The sequence below is a fragment of the Myodes glareolus genome, chromosome 22 (genome assembly GCF_982192425.1).
Source record: "Myodes glareolus chromosome 22, mMyoGla1.1, whole genome shotgun sequence".
Lineage (NCBI taxonomy): Eukaryota > Metazoa > Chordata > Mammalia > Rodentia > Cricetidae > Myodes > Myodes glareolus.
Genome location: NC_142047.1, coordinates 36398983 through 36416789, shown reverse-complemented (window position 1 = coordinate 36416789; position 17807 = coordinate 36398983).

The following is a 17807-nucleotide window of genomic DNA, read 5'->3' as shown; positions in this document are numbered from 1 at the left end:
AGAGGTTAAGAGCACTGACTGCTCTTCCAGGCATCCTGAGTTCAATTCCCAGCAACCACATGGTGGCTCACCACCACTTGAATGAGATCTGGTGCCCTCTTCTGGTGTGCAAGCACACATGCAGGCAGAACACTGTATTCATAATAAACAAATAATTTTTTTCAATTTTAGTTTTTTAGTTTTTCAAGACAGGGTTTCTCTGTAGCTTTAAAGCCTCTCCTGGAACTAGCTCTTGTAGTTGGCTGGCCTCCAACTCACAGAGATCTGCCTGCCTCTGTCTCCCAACTGCTGGGATTAAAGGTGTGCACCACCACCACCCAACTAAATAAATAAATCTTTAAGAAAAAAAGATTTAAGTTGTTTCCACCTCTTGATTATTGTGACTAATGTAACTACACATATCTGTGTAATGTTTCCACACATACACACAAAAAAAACCAAAAAATGGTATTTTCATTGATTTGATTCAGGCTCCTCCTAGTTTTTTTCAAGGAGGACAGACTTTTTAAGGTTCTGTGTATGTTTCAACCATGTCTAACTTTAGCAAGACAGTTTAAGCAGATATCCAGCTCCAACTCAGTTTCTGATCTCCCTCCGTAACTAATGGAGTCCCTCATCCCACACATCCTCCGGGTGATGTCTGAACACCTGGGCCTGTCTTCAGCCAAACCCGTTAGATAAGTGGACTGCGGAGTTGGCTCTGTATTTAAAAGCACTGGCTGCTTTGCCAGAGGACCCAAGTTGGGTTCCCAGCACACCCATCTCTGCCTCCAGTTCCAGGGGACCTGATGCCCTCTTCTGGCCTCCGCAAGAACCAAGTGCTGTACATACACATGCAGTCAAGACACCCATACACGTTAAATAATTGTCTTTAAATTTTTCATAAAAATTGTCAGATACTTCTAACAAGAAGCTAATGCTTCTAAAAGAAGCTAATGCTTCTTGTTAGCAATTTTTTTCACGCATTGCCACACTGTTCTTGATTATAAGTTCCCACTCAGTTATGCTATATTGGGATTTGAGCCAAATCTTTCTCTTCCTCACTGTGAAATCCCATCGCAAAGGTCCTATGCTTATTTCAATGACCTGGAATGAAGGCTACCTGCCTTCCCTGAGCTTTAATTTTTTATTTATTCTATTTTTTAAAGATTTCATTTTTATGCAAATGAATGTTTTGCCTGCAAGTATGTAAGTACACCATGTGACTCTGTGTGTGTGTGTGTGTGTGTGTGTGTGTAGGGGTGAGAGTCTACTCTAGTCTAGCCTGGTGACTTCACTAGGCTAGAGGGTATCGGATCCCTGAAACTGGAAACACAGGTGGTTGGAGCCACATGCTGGGAGTTGAACCTGGGTTTTCTGCAAGAGCAAAATGTGCTCTTAACCATTGAGTCATTTCTCCAGCTCCTATTTATTCTGGTTTTCAGATAGGGTTTCATATTGCAGTCCAAGCTGACCTAGAACTCATTAGGGAACTGGGGCTGATCTTGACCCCTTAGCAATCCTCGCCTCCAAGGTTCTGGGATTGCTCACATGATTCACCGCACTCAGTCTGATTTTCCTTCAAAATCCCTCTTTAGGCATTTTTACCCAGACGTAAGAAAGGGTGTTTATCCTCCAAATTAGAGAACTACAGCTGAGCAGAAACAAGAGTCCAGACTTCACAGCATGGCCGTGTCCGACAGAATAATAAAGGACTACGGGAAACCCTAGGACCTTCGACCTCCCCTGGGGTTCCAACACAGAATTCCAGTGGGCAACCTGGAAGAGAGCCAGGTGGAATGCTGGCTCCACATCCTTCCCATCCGTCCAAGAAAATGCTGTCTTTCACCAGCTCCTTCCCAGCGCGCATAGCTGGGTAGCTACCACCCTGCCTACAACCTCTTCCCCTCTCTTTACCTTTGCGGGCCAACCCCGCAGGGATGAACACTCAGAGGTACCAAGACAGCGCCTGCCTAGCGCGCACGCGTCCAGAAAAGTACACCTTGGGGCTGGAGCCTGACTTCAGGCTTCCGCCTCAGGAAGCAGCGCCCCCTTCTTCTCCGACACCTCTATACCCGAAGCAGCAATTACCAGTCAAGGAGGCTGGGAAGAGTCAATTAGTGCGGAGGACGCGGCTTTTCCATCGTTCCCGCTGACCACAGGCCCCTCAGCGGTGTGGCTAGCTCCTCCTCACGCCCCAGGCTCCCGCTCCCCAGAGCGGGTCTCAGCCCTCCCTGCACACCGACTGCGCCAGCAGCCTGGGAGCCCCCAGGGGACGCGCCGTCGGGCCTCCTGCCAACTTCAGTGATGGATCTTGTCGCTGGCTCTTGTCCAGAGCCCAGGCGGACTCAAGGGTGCCTAGGCCTGGAACTCACAGCGACTGGTGGCGAGGCAAGAGGGTTGGCCCCGCTGCGAGGACTCCTGGGCCTCCCACCGAGTGTGCCTCGGAGCCGGTCATCAATTCGCCCCGCAGCAGCTAGAAAATTGAAACCGTACAACCCAAATCTTAGACTGCCAGTGAGGTGTTTGGTGTCTGGCTGAATTCTAGCCTTCTCGGGACCCTTGCCGTTTCTCAGGGTCTGAGTTAACAGTGTCCAGACCAATTCCAGACTTTGGAAACCCACCTTGGGTTCGTGTTCCTCCTGTAGTGAGGTGAGCAGGTCCTCCACTCGGCTAAGCTAATGCATGAACTTCCCTCCTCCTCTAGGTCCCTGCCCTGAACAACACAAATCGTTCACCTAAGTATAGGCTCTGGGCGACCCCCAAGGGATTAGATCTTACCTTCAGGCGTCTGCAGGGTGCAAGGGCAGAGGCTCCAGGGCTTTTAATTTAGACCACAGACAGGTTAAAAAAAAAAAAAAAAAAAAAAAAAAAAACAAAAAAAAAAACAAAAAAAAACCTGAGATCCAGGCAAGCATCATGTAAAGAGGAGTTGGAAGAAGGAACAGTGGGGGCTGGGGTGGAGTACCAAACACTTCAGAGTCCCTCTAACACACCTTTGCAGCTGCTCATGGACACAGTGAGGCCCTAGAGTGATGGACCCAATGCCTAAGACATACAATGGTAGGCGCTGGGGAGAGGATTTAGGAGGAAGGACCACAGCTGGGCTGACTAGGGAGCCTCTGCTGTGCAATGCCCCCCCTTTCCCTACGGGTGCTACAAGGGCCTGGGCTAGAGAAGCTGAGGCCGTTGACTAGTCCTGGATGCAGTGGTCTTTTCTGTGTCCACACTCCCCCTCAGATTGGCCTCAGTGGGGAAAGGGCTCAGTGTCTGCCCTTTTTCAGAGATCTCCCTTGGGTCTAGGGGGTCCAGACTCTTTGGGGAAGAGAGGATTGCTTATATTGAAGAGTTTGAGACGCCTTTCCACGTGCAAGTGCCGTTAACTGTACAGAGAGGAATCAATGCCTGTGAGAAACGGGCACGGAGATGATCGATGAACACACGGTGACAACGAGACCACCTGGAGCACTTACTAGAGCAAGATTAAATTCATGGGTGGGGAATGAGGCAAGAAACAGAAACAGATGAAGAGACAATAAAACAGCTGGCCAAGAACATCAGTGGGTGAAGGAAAGAAACAGAAGTTGTTAAATGACAGAGAGTGAGGACGAAGCTGAGGACAAGCAGAGCTGGCACAGAACAGCGCCTAGGCACTTGGAAGGTAGCAGCAGCAGACCAGATTCTTATCCTGGATGGCCACTGACAGCGTCTGGGCACGGAGGACGGTAGAATGGGTCAGCGGGAAGGTTATGGGACCACAGAGGAAACCACCTAACTTGGGTGGGGTTAGGGAGTCAGAAGGAGCGTTTAGAAGAACTAGTAAAGACAAGTAAGGGTGGGGGCTGGGCCTGAGGAAGGAGGGAAGCTGGGTCAGTTGGAGGGAGCAGCAGGAGCAGATGTCTTGAGGCAGGGTTTGCAGGGTTTTCAGCGGTGTGGCTCAGTTGGTGCGCCAGGCCCGTAAGGCTGAAGGAGGCATAGACTCTGCTCTGAAGCACTGGGGACCACAACAGGAACATGCCCTAGGCACAGTTACTTTCCAGAAAGATCTTGGAGGTTACATTGTACGTAGAAGAACCGGAAGAGGAGAGAGTTGACCACAGGAGGGTGGACAGAATAGACAGTGAGTTAATTCTTCAGAGGATGAAGCTAGCATCTTCACAAAGCACAGGGCTAGAACTTGGGAGCATTTGAGAGCAAACAGGAGTTGAAGAAGGCTCTTGGATATACTATTTTCCTAAGGAGTCATGGGTAAAGGCAGAAGGTCAGCTCTGACCAACCCTAGCTCTCCATACAGGATGGCCTCTGAGGCACTCTGTCCAGAGGTCTCTCAGTCACTCTAATCTAAAGGCTTTTCTAATCCTCCCCTGGAAGTTTCAACTGCTACCCTGTAGGCCCAGGAAAAGCCCCAAGAGGGAGTTCAGCCAGAGCCAGGTGCTGCCTACCCTACCCCAAGGGAAACTAAGCAAGACTGGATTCTTATCTCCTAACACCAGCTTTGTGGACAAAGGGGCTTGAACTTGGGATTTGTTTGGGGAGCCATTAGTCAGGGGGTGTGGGTCTATCTGAGCCCTAAAAGACCTCTTAGGCCAAGGCTATATTACTCCATAGAGCAGGAGTCCCCATGACTTCTAGGCAGAATCGGGGAGCATTGTGTTCTTATCTGGGCCTGACCTTGGTCCATCCTCAGGTAGGCCTCTTGCCTCCCACACCCTGCTTCTCCTCATCCGTACACTGGAAATGGTTCCTGTGGGAACAAGACCCTGGCCTCAGCTCCCTCCAGCTACTATTACAGAGCTGTTTCCACTTCCAGCCTTTCTAGTCGTTAGAATTAGTAGACAAACACGGTGGTGACCTCACCAAGTTGCTGCTGAGTATTAGAGATCTTGCTCCTTTTGACGGGGAGGTTGAAGGTGGGAGAGAAGGGCTTTCAGGAAATTAGCACCAGTGGCAGGAAAATCCATCAACACGGCAGAGGTGCCTGTGGTTGATACATGGCTTCTGCCTGGGGAGCAGCTCTGCTGGCCCCGGGGAACAGCTAGTGCAGCCTCCAGAACTTCCTAAGGACATCAGGCCCAGGACCCCAAAACTCTGTCTGTTGTTGCATCTTTCAAAGCCTCCTGGAGTCACCACCGTGGGTGTCCTCCTCCCAAGTCATAGCACACCACAGTGCTCAGAATGCAGGGGTCCTGGGTTTTAACAAAGCTGTAGCCTCTGCTCTATGATTTTTTAAAAGATTTATTTTACTTCTCTCTCTCTCTCTCTCTCTCTCTCTCTCTGTGTGTGTGTGTGTGTGTGTGTGTGTGTGTGTGTGTGTTCACACACTCACATAGGAATCTGAGTAAGACAGGAGAGGGCATTGTAATCCCCCTGGAGCTGGAGTTATAGGCAATTGTGAGCTACCTGGTGTAGGTACTGGGAGCCAAACTTGGGTCCTCAGCTAGAGCAGTATTCACTCTTAACTGATGAGCTCTCTCTCCAGCCCCACTCTGTGATCTTGAACATTCAGCTGGCTTTTCCAGGTCTCTCCATCAGGAAAGCTCCTGAGCCACTTGGATTCTATACGAACAATCCATCCCCAACACATCTGGGAAGAGCGACAGCCAGCATTTGCAGTGAGTGAATCTGATGGGAAAAGTCAGGAGGCAATCTCCACGGAGAGCTGATGGTTCCGAGTTCCAGTCTCCCCACCAGCCTCAGGTATGGGTGACAGAGGAGCTACTGCAGTGTGCACCCCCAGGAGGCACTGTTCACATTGTTTATCTTCTGGAGGCCTTGAATGTGTGCTGCGCTTCATATCCTGACTTCACTGGCCTTCCACCACGAATACACACTTACACCATGCAGAGCCAATAGAGAAAGCACTGATTAGGCAATCATTGGTAACCACCTAATCCAGAGCAGTCACACTGGCTAATATCAGCTGTCCGTGTCAGCCAGGCCAGGCCTCTGGTCAGCTAGGTCATTTAACACTGAAAGCAGGGGGAACGTTTGAAGGGGCAATGAAAGTAGCAGGCCCCAGTGCCTCAAGCAGTGCCTTCCAGAGCCATGCCCTGGTTTTTTGTTTTGTTTTGTTTTGTTTTTGCTGTTGTTGTTGTTGTTTTTGTTATTGTTGTTGATGTTTTGTTTCCTCTTTTTTTTATTCTTTTCCCTGAATGATGAAGCAGTGGTAACAATAGAATCTCATAGATGATATGTTCTTCAGTTGATTCATTTAAGTAATTTATATGTTGGGAATAGAACAAAGCCCAGCCATCAGAAACTTACTATAGGTAAATAAAAGTTAACTACGGGAAGCACAATAGATTCACTCTACAGGGATATACAGTGTTTATTTACACATTCTATAAATAGGTGGGCGTGGTTCTTCTGGTTGTTGCTACTAAAGGTAATGCTTCAATCTGTCTTAAAAGAATGATTGTGACAATCAAATACAATAAAATGCCATTCTTCAAGTTTTTTTCCATAAGTTATTGAGATTAGTCACAGATAAATGGTTGTGATGCATTCATAATATGATTTTTATTTTTATTTTTTAAAAACATTTATTATTTATTTGTTATGCATACAGTATTCTCAGTGCTCTGCCTTCATGTCTGCCTGCAGGCCAGAAGAGGGCACCAGATATTAATACAGATGGTTGTGAGCCACCATGTGATTGCTGGGAATTGGACCTTTGAAAGAGCAGGCAGTGCTCTTAACCTCTAAGCAATTTCTCCAGCCCCGATTTTTATTTATTTTTTTTATTTTTTATTTTTCGAGACAGGGTTTCTCTGTAGTTTTTGGTGCCTGTCCTGGAACTAGCTCTTGTAGACCAGGCTGGCCTCGAACTCACAGGGATTCGCCTGCCTCTGCCTCCCGAGTGCTGGGATTAAAGGCATGCGCCACCACCACCCGGCTCCGATTTTTATTTTTTACAGAAAAAATTTCAGTGCTTGAGGTTAAACCCAGTGTCTCATGCATACCAGAGAAGTACTCTGTCATTCAGCTACACTCCCAGACCAAGAAAATATCATTATTGTATAGTAAAGAGAAGTCTCCATAAACAAATGGTCACCCCTCAGTTGATAATCCACTCTCTACTTGGGCCAGCCCATCATCCAGGAGGCCCCTGATGAGTCCACAGCAGCTGCTTCTATCCAATTCTGAGCCATGTAACGGTCGTTTTACATGTTACAATGGGGAACAGGGACACATACGTCATAGGAGCACACCTAATAACAACATGTGGTTATAGTTTGAACTGTGTGCCTCAAAAAGACACACTGAATCCCTGAGTATTCCAGAGTGTACCGTAGCCATTCTCTGGTTTTAACACTTTTGCTGTTCCTAGCCTACCTACAAAAGGAGGGAGGCCACTGGCAGGAAAACATGAATTCCCAGGTTTGTTTTCCTGTTTTTTTTTTCTTATTTGTTTTGTTTTTCCAAAAACCCTTCTGACTTCATTTTATAAAATTTTGACTAGACCCTCTGCTATTTTCAGAGTTAGAAGGAATATTTAAAAGTGTCATAGTCTGGAGATGCAGAGATGGCTCAGCAAGGAGTACTTGTTGCTCTTGCAGAGGACCAGGTTCACATCTCTGCCCTCTAGTTCCTGAGGATTTGATACCCTCTTCTGGCCTTCACACACACATGAGGTGCGCAGACATTTATGCAGGCAAAACACCCAGGCACATAACACACATACACACATACATACACACACACGTGTGTGTGTATATGTATGTATGTGTGTGTGTATATATATATATATATATATATATATATATATATATATATAGAGAGAGAGAGAGAGAGAGAGAGAGAGAGAGAGAGAGAGAGAGAGAGAGTCATAGCCATCGTTCCATCATTACTGGAGAACTTTATGACTATGATAAACATCAACCAAGGTGCTTTCTGGTGTAGTGTCTTCCTGGTACAGCCATTCTTCTTCCTGTGACATCATCCTGTCAACAGCAATTCACTGAATCCAGTTTTGAGATGAGTAAATAACCCAAATTTGGCCTATTGAGATCAATCCCCAGGTTTCCGTGGAAATATCTGGAAAGGGCAGTTCTCAAGTCACAAACAGAATGGTTATCATGTAAGAAAGAGCCTAGTGAAACCAGAACACAACCAAGAAACTGGGGGAAGGAGGCAAATTTTTGGTAATGGTGTTTGAACAGCTGGATCCAGCCAAGCCTAACATCAATGACACAGCCAGAATTTCCAGTTAGGCAAGCTAATACATAATACAAAGTACTGCTGTTTGGTTTAGTTTGGGTTTTTGAAGCAGGCTGACCTGGATGGAGCTCACTGTGAAAACCATGTTGTACTCGAACTCACAGGGATCAGCCTGTCTCTATCTCCCAAATGCTGGGTTAAAGGTGTGCACCACCATGCCTGCTAGCACTTCCTTTTGTATAAACCAGCTTTGTGATTTCTCCTTTCATTTCTGGAGATTGAACCTATCACCTCATGCATACTAGGAAAATACTCTACCACTGAGCTGGATCAGTACCACTTTGAGTCAATTTTGATTGGCTTTCTATCACTTGCAACCAAAACAGACCTGGTAGATAGAAAAAGATGCCTTTGGGGAGACTGAAGACTGCTCTTCCAGAAGACCTGGGTTCAGTTCCCAACACCCACATGGCAGCTCACAGCTGTCTGTAACTCCAGTTCCAGAGGACCTGACACCCATGACAAAACACTAATGCACATAAAGTAAAAATAAAAATAAAAAGATAACAGTTGCCTTGTCCTCGATTTAAAAGAAACTGACTAGCAAGTTCTGGGATCTTAAGCAACTCACTAAAACTCTCTGACATCAGGTTAGTCTGTAACAGATGAAAAGACCTGGAGATGTAGTTTAGTTGGTAGAGTGCTTGCCTAGCAGTACAGAAAGCTTTGATTCAATCCCCAGCTGATTAAACTAGACAGAGGGTGGCTCACACCTTTAATCACAGCTCTTGGGAGGTGGAGACAGAAGGATCAAGATTTCAAGATCCTCTTCGGCTACCTTGATTTCACGGTCAGCCTAGGGTCCCTGCATATATAAGACCCCATCTCTCTGGGTGTGTCTCTCTCTGTCTCTGTCTCTGTCTCTTTCTCTCTCTGTCTGTCTCTCTCTTTCTCTCTCACACACACATACACACATTTCTTCAATTTCTATGTTCTTCCATCCTCTTGATCTCTCTGGGATCTTCTACCTGGTGATGGCACCTTTTGAATGGCTCAGTTATCCCTTCTAAGTCTTTATCTCATGAAGTGCAAAGCAAGGAAGTAATCCTGTCCTTCTTTACCGTGAAGGTATTTGGGAGTCCCTTAAGAAGAGTGTTTGGAAATTGTTTTGTCATAAAGCAAATATTGAGTGTTTATATCTCACTAAGTGGAATCTCATTACTATTCCCAAATGGCTATTTCTAATTTAGCTTTTTTTTGGACAGGGTTTCATGGCTCTCAGCCTGGATTCAAACTCATTATACATGCTACACCTTCTAAGTGCTGGGAATACAGGACTCTGTCACCATGCTCAGCCTCCAAGACAATCTTTAATTTAAAATAAATAAATAAATAAAACAAGAGTTAAGTGTATTGGTGCATGCCTTTAATCCCAACACTTGGGAAGTAGAGACAGGAGGATCTCAAATTTCAAAGTCAGACTGGTCTATAGAATGAGTTCCAAGACAGCCAGGGCTACACAGAGAAACCCGGGCTTGAAAAAAATAATTAAATAATTAAAAATAAAAATAAAATAAAACAAGAGCTTTTCTAGTACCAGGAATCAAACCCAGGGCCTTCATGGAAAATATTCTACTACTGACTACATCCTCAACCCCATAATAAGATCTTGCAGTATAGTTATGAGGTGGTATCTTCTTGGAAAGAGCCTAATATAGACCATACTTTGGTGAAGGATGAGAGATGGCACTAGTTAAAGCTTTCTTGAGAATGGGTCCTTGTCACTGCCATGGTGTGAGCTGTCTAGGAAGTTGCTTGTAGGATAGAATCAACGCTTGTAGATGCTACAAGGCATGCTAGGAGCTCCCCTGGGACAGAATGGTACAAAGATGAAACTAGCGTAAGGTAGAATTAGAGAAGCTACTGAGAAAGATGAATGTGTCTGGCTGATAAAGGTAAGAGAGGCCAATTAGACAGGACATGAGCCAGAAGAAAACAGAGCAGAGCTGAACTCCTTGGCTAATCACTCACAAGAATCCTCTTGAGGAAGACAACTGGTACCTGCCTTATCAATTCTTCTTCTTTGTGTTCCTAAGAGGGTGACAGGCTGCTGAGGGGGCTATGGTTGGGTACATCTTCCTAGTTATAAGGCAATATCACAGTATGATGGAAACTGTGCCTGCCTGCATGGTGTGGTTGGGAAACTTGGGAAAGAATCCAGGAATAGGACAAAATGTCAAGGTGTCGTTGTCAGACATATAAAAGGAGAGGAGGTAGAAAAGGATGCATTTGGATTTCAGAGTCAATAATGAGCCAGAAGTGAGTGTTAAATTATTCAACCTCCTTTATTGATCCATTGATCTCTATTTGCAGGTCTTATTTTATTCTTGGTTGGCATTTCCTGTGTCTGAGGACGCTGAAAACAGAAGAGAGGATAGATTTTGAGGCTCAGAAAGAAACAGGAGATAAAGGGCATGGTCTCGCACACCTACCACCCAGTACCTGAGATGATGAAGCATGAAGACCATGAGTTTCAGGATAGCCTGAGCTACTTTTGTTGTTTGCTTGTGAAATTGTTAGTTTGTTTGTTATTGAGACAGGATCTTACTATTTAGAACTGGTGTCCTGGAACTCACGATGTAGGACAGGCTGGCCTCCAACTCACAGAGATCCTCTTGCCTCTGCCTCCTGCCTTCTTTTCTCCCTCTGCCTCCCAAGTGTTGGGATTAAAGGTTTGGGCCACCAGCCTGTCCAGTCATAGTGAGATCTTATCTGAAGAAGAGGAGGAGGAGAGAAAGAAGAAGAGGAAGAAGTAGCGCCACAGAAAAATGTATCAGGAAATTCTACAGTGCCTGTATCTTTGGAATTAGTAGTTCTACTTCTATTAGTTAGTACTAGTTCTAAAAACTGGTACTAAAAACACTATCCAGAACTTTCCAGAGAAAGTCAATGCACCACAAGCTTCGTAGCAGCCTTAACTGTAACAATGAATAACAGGAAATGATCTAAATGTCCAACAATAGGGAAATGGAACAGTGAATCAAGAAGATGCTATCAAAAATATCAAGTGATATCATGGAAAAATACTTGGACCATAGGTTTAGAGCAATACCCCTAAGAAAGAACTCAAAACTGCACATATAGAATGTCAGAGCTGTGTAGGAAAGTGTGTGGGTGGAACGAGGCCAAGGGAAATACACTAACATGTTAGCAATTGCTGGTTATGGAGTTAGTAGTTTCTTGGGCTATTATCGTTGGTGGTGGTTTTTGAGATGAGGGTCTCTCAGAGTTGCCCAGCCTGGCCTTGAACTTCTGAAATTAAGGTCAAGCAATCTCTCAACTTCAGTTTTGGGGTCTGTAGCAACAATTGCTTTAAGGTGACAGAACTCTTATTTTCCCATACTTCCTAATTTTTTTTTTACAAAAAGAAGTTTTTAAATATTTTTTTTAAAGTCTTAGTGCTGTAAGATAGTAGAATAAACACAAATTAACAGGGAGCCAAATTCTTACAGGGCCAGGCATGCTGCTGTGGCTAGGTGGTAGGGCTGGGGATGTAGTTTAATAGACTGCTTGCCTAGCACATGCAAGGCCCCGGGTTTCGTCCCCAGCGCTTCAAAAACCGAAAGCAATAAGCATGAGGCCAGCAAAATGGCTCACTGGGTAAAAGCACTTGCCTACACATCTAGCAACCTGAGTTTGACCCCTGAGAGCCACATGGGAGGAGGAAACCAATTCCCACAAGTTGTCATCTGACCTCCACACACCTTCACATCTTAACACGCATGCTCCCCACTCACAGAAAATAAAGGAACAGAACAAAAGGACTGGAAGGGCTGTCAGTTACTCTGTGGGAAGCAAGAGTCCCCTGAACTCATATTTAAAGAAGGATGAGCTTTCCCTGCAGAGAAGGGGGAGGAAGTCTTGCCAGAGGCATGTGGGAAACATGAGCAGGCCAGTATGGATTGCAGAGGGCCATGGGGAGAAACGGGAGATGGAGTTGGAAAGGAAAGGAAAGATTGTCTGGGGTCTGGAATGCTAGGCTGAAGGCCTTTGTCTTTCTGCCAGGGGAAAAAAAAAAACAAAAAAACAGGAGACATGGGGGAGGGGTCTTAAGCAGGAGCATGGTGTGGTTCAAGTTCATGACTGATATTCCCTAGCCTCCTGTCTAGTCTGTTTCCCATCACTTGCCAGAAGTTGGTGGGGGAGGGGGACAAAGCGTCAGGGCAGCCCCGTAAGATTAGCCAGGTCTCTTGACCTGAGCCAGGACCTCTTCCCACCACACCAGGCTCCCTCTCCATCCTCCAGCACCCAGACAAACTCCTCCACCGCCCATGACAAAGAGGCTCATTTGGAGCCTGGGCAAGATTTGCAAACGTCAACCTTGTAATTACAAGGATGAAATCATCTGGTTCCTTTTAAGCAAAAGGGTTTATTGATCCCAACACTGAAGAAATGCTATTCTGGGTAAATCTGCTCCTCTTTCCTTTCCCTATGGCTGAGCGGAGCTGGTGGGGGAGGGTGGCAAGGGAGCTAAAAGAGGAGAACACATTTGGAACAAAAGAGAGATTCTGTATGGCCCAGGGGTAAATTTTATGGAATGTGACTTCAACATTAAAAAAAAAAAAAAAAAAAAAGATGTTAAGGACCCAGGAAGCTGCCTTACTCAGGCAGATGACACATTTGTCCTGGATATTGGCCCATTTCCTTTCAAATAAAAAAAAAAGCTTCCTAGAAGCTGAGTGGAGCCAGGACTTTAGGCATGATGCCAGCTACCAATTTCTCTTCCTTCTCCTTAAGTCTCATTTGTGACTCAGATCCCATTTCAGTTTCAAGATGGTACAATATTTCCTCAGTAGCTGAACGGAAACAGTTTGGTTTTTGTTTGTTCGTTTTTGTTTTTTGAGACAGGGCTTTCCTATGTAACAGCCCTAGCTATTCTGGAGCTAATTCTTATAGACCAAGCTGGCCTCAAACTCATGGAGAACTGCCTGCCTCTGCCTCCCAAATACTGGAATTAAAGGTGTGCGCCACCTCCTGGTGGGAGACTGTTCCCTTAGAAAGACGACCAAATGCATCAGAGGCCTTTAAAGTCAGATATGGGTATCTCAGATACCAGATCCAGATAAAGCCATCCCTTCCACTGGACTTTGGGAGGCAAAATCAGGAAGCCTTGACTTCCCACGACAAAGAAGGACAAACAGTTGGGTTCAGGGGCAGGAATGAATAACCCTGGAACACCAGAGATGTATCCTCCTACAAAGGCCTCCAAGAGGACCCTAGTATTCAACCAGTAAGGAGCCTCTGGGACATGGTGGGTACTCCAGTAGGAGAGCTCCAACTACAGCTTCCTGTGAGTTTGCGGCTCAGTAAGAGGTATAGGCAGGAAGTTCACCAGCAGAGAAGGTGATTCTACCAGCAGAGAAGGGTGGTTAAGATCATTTTGAAACTGGAGATTAGCTTAGTGGTAGAATGCTTGCCTAGCAAGAGCTAGAGCCTAAGTGTGGACCCCAGCACCTGTGTGTGTGTGTGTGTGTGTGTGTGTGTGTACACAATAATCCTTTTGGGTGTGGTGGCACATACCTGCAATCCTAGCACTTGGGAGACTGAAAGAGGAGGATTGAGAATTTAGGCACAGTCTGGATAATATAGAGAAACTGTCTCAAAAATACACACACAATCCTGGGATCATTCAGCCCGTCTGAGGTCAGTTTCCTCGTCTATAGAATAGGCTCAAGAATGTCAAACTTGCAGGACTGTGTGGAGGAGTAAGTGAAAATGATATACCCCGTGCTTAGAATCTAATAGGTCAGAGTCTTGTAATTTACCATAATGCTTTTCCACTCTCTAATTTCTTCCTCTACCTGACAAGCACATGAGACCTTATTTAGAAAGTGGTTGTGGGAATGAACTGAGACAGGAGCATTAAAACACTCAGCCCAGAGTTTCATAGTTGGGCTAGACAATTTTCTGTCCCTGCCCAGCATTGTGTCATTTTCTTTGCATGTACATTGTGTGTATGTGTGGACCAGAAGTTGACATCAGAATCTTCTTCACTTACTCTCTGCCTTATTTTTTGAATCTTTCATTGAACCTAGAACTCACCAATTTGACTGTTCTGGCTAGCCAGCAAGTCCCAGGGATTCTCCTGCCTCCCCAGTGCTGAGATTACAAACACGAGCCCCTAGGCCCCACTTTTTAAAAATCTAGCTTCTAGTGATCCGAGCTTAGGTTTTTGTGCTTAAATGGCAAGCACTCTACTACTGGAGCCAGTATCCCTAGTGTATATTTTCTATTCATCTACCGGAGATCAAACCCAGGAAGTGACTACCCAGACAGGAAGGTAGGGAAATGCACAGAGGAGTCCCTGAGCTAGTTGGATGTGTAGGAAGGGTCCAGGTAGCAAAGCTTCAGAGGAATTACTTGTGATGGGGAAGTGATTGGAGGACATTTCTAAACAGCACAAAGACACTCCCAGGTTGGAGCAAACTTCACAGGGGAGAGTCAGAATCAATCTCTACTCAACCAGACAGCTGCCAAAGCTGTTAGGAGTACAGACCTACATGTATCTCATTTGGATGAAATTTTCCCGTATAAATTTCTTTTAATCCTATTTTTAAAATAAGCAACAAACAAACAAACAAACAAACAAAAACCAAAAACAGCCGGACATGGTGGTGTACACTTTTAATTCCAGCACTTAGGAGGCAGAGGCAGAAGGATCTCTGTGAGTCAGCCTGGTCTACAGAGTGAGTTCCAGGACAACCACAGGTACACAGAGAAACCCTGTCTCAAAATAGAAAAGAAAAGAAAAGAAAAAAAGAAAAAGAGAGGCATACAGAGGTCAGCTGAGGATAGTTCCTACAGCCAACAGATTGTTTCCCATAGTGTTTTCCCCAACTAGGCACTCAGATGCCAGACCATGCTGAGTGTGGGTTACCCTGCCTGCAGCCTGGGGTTGCCAAAGGCTGCAGTGATTCTGGGTTCGCTGGGCAGATTTTACCATCTATTTCCCAAAGAACGTCATTCCCCATCCCCATCCAGCTGACAGCTAAGTGCTTTGAGTTGCTCTGCATTGCTCTGCACCCACACCTATCTAGGTCCAGATCCTTTGTCCTTGCTGCTATTTTTTTTTTTTAGGGCACTGTAGACATTGGTTTTTCCTTTTCATTTTCTTTCTTCTTTTTCTTTTCTTGTTTTTGTTTTTCGAGACATGGTTTCTCTGTAGCTCTGGCTACTACCCTGGAACTTGCTCTGTAAATCAGACTGGCCTTGAACTCACAGAGGTCTAGAATTAAAGGTGTGTGCCACCACTTCCCCAGCTTCTTTTTTTCTCTTTCCTTTCTTTTATTGTCTTCTTTCGTTCCTTCCTTCCTTCCTTCCTTTCTTCCTTCTTTCTTTCTTTTTTTTTTTTTCTTTCTTTCTTTCTTTCTTTCTTTCTTTCTTTCTTTCTTTCTTTTTGTTTTGTTTTTGACAGTTTCACTGTGTAGCAGCCCAAGAAGGTCTGGGACTTGATATCCTCTTGTCTCAGTCTTCTGAGTACTAGTCTAGGATTACAGTACTGGATCAGCTTCAACTTTTATTTCCAATGTTAGAGACAAAAGGCCAAGATGAGATGCAAATGAGTGGGCCCACGGGAACCCATTGCAGAGCACTGGCGCTTTCTTGAGGTCGCTTTTCAGAGGCTGGAATGGAAAGCAATACAAGTGTCTACCTAAGCAGAAGGTGGTGGTGCTGACTGATACCATACGGCATACACGACCCACCATGAGGGCCAGAGCGAAAAGTCAGCAATAAGCCCCTACACTAGCAGACACTTCTTGTTGACTGGGAACCGTGCCGTCTCTTCTTGCTTAACAACGACTGTGCTACCCTATGCACAAAGATTGTCTTAGTTGGTCTGGAAGACTTGAGGGCGATGCAGTAGATACATAAAAGATCCTGAGAGTGATTTTGGTCTGCCTCTGGCGAAGGCTGCCTCACTCACCTCCTAACCTATGAGTCAGATATTTAATGCGGGTTTTGTCGATTATTTTGCCTGTGGAATTTTTTCTATCAGTTTGACCAAAATACTTAATGCACTAATAAAAGTGGGGTGTTTGTGGGATAAAGATGTATCACTCACATGGTAAAGTGATTGCCTAGCATGTGCAAAGCCCTGGCTCCTATCCATAGTACCACATAAACCACATGTGATGGCTCATGTCTGCAATCCCAGCACTGGGGAGGTAGAAGCAGAAGAATTGGAAAGTCAAGGTCATTTTTTACTACAAAATGAGTCATGAGAATGAGAGAGCTCATCTTCAAAATAAATCAATAGAGCCAGGTGATGGTGGCACACGTCTTTAATTCCAACACTCAGGAGGCAGAGGCAGGCAGAATTCTGTGAATTCTAGGCCAGTCTGGTCTACAAAGTGAGTTCCAGAACAGTTCGAGACAGAAAAACACTGTCTTGAAAAAAACAAAAGCAAAATTAAAAAAAATCAATAAAAAATTGCATCCTTTGCTAGATATAGCAGATACCAATTGTTCAGTGGACCCATAACATTTCCATCTACTCCCTTAGATATGCTAGGACAAAAGGGTAGGCTACTGAGTCTACTCTGAGGAAAAAAAAAGGAGGCTATAGATATAAGATTAAAAAAGTAGATTATTGAGTCTATTTTTAAAAAGCAACTACTAGTTTTAAATATTTACATTGAATTGAACTTCTGTATATTATATACAAATTTTGGGTATTGATACAAATTTGAGATAAATTTTGTTAGAACATACTGTACATACATTTCTACTCTTGTTCAATGTATTGAACCTATACAGCTCATTTAAGAGTGTAATACAAATTTCTAGTCCTTGAAAATGATTGTTACCAAGTATTTAGGATAATAAAAATGCAGGTTAGTAGTTAATCACCTATTATAATCAAACTTGTAGTCATATTAGGTATGTTTTCAAAATCAAAAAAAGATTTATTTAAGATAGCCAGGTCATCTTCAAACACTTCAGAGATCTACATAATATGGCATTTAAAATGTTTTAATAACATAGGTTCTTTTTTTTTAAAATAACAATGAGACATATCTGCTCCTGGCAGCACCAATCTACTTCAGAGAAGATAATGGGCATTGAAGAAACTCTATATGGAGTTTACTTTCTTTGTGGCAAAAGTAAGCCCCTGGGTAAGAAAATACCCTTGCCTCTACTGTTGACAGTATGCTGTCCTAACTGGACAGGCAGGACACAAAAGAAAGTGACTGCCAAACATTGTCAAGACAAGGAGGGACAGACCTCCAGAATATCCTGCTTCACAGAAAAGTCTGTCAGATATGCTAAGGCCAAAGAAAGATGCCCCAATTCTTCATTAGAACTTTGGCTGACTGTCCAAGTAGCCAGTTGTTTATGTCACATCTCACATTTTTTGGAAGTTGTTTGCTCGCACTTCCTGCTTACTCAGTTAATTATTTCCTTCATGGGTCTTTGAGGGAGTTGAAGGCTAGATAGTTATAGTTTCCTTGTTTACCAGATGCAGAAAACAAGTTATGATAGAAAGTTAATTAGGTACAAGACTTTGGACTCACTGATGTAGAATAGATAATGGAGTATTTTCTCTCAATTTGTCAAATGCAAATGGATAAGAAATCGTTGATATATTTATTGCCTGTATATATAAT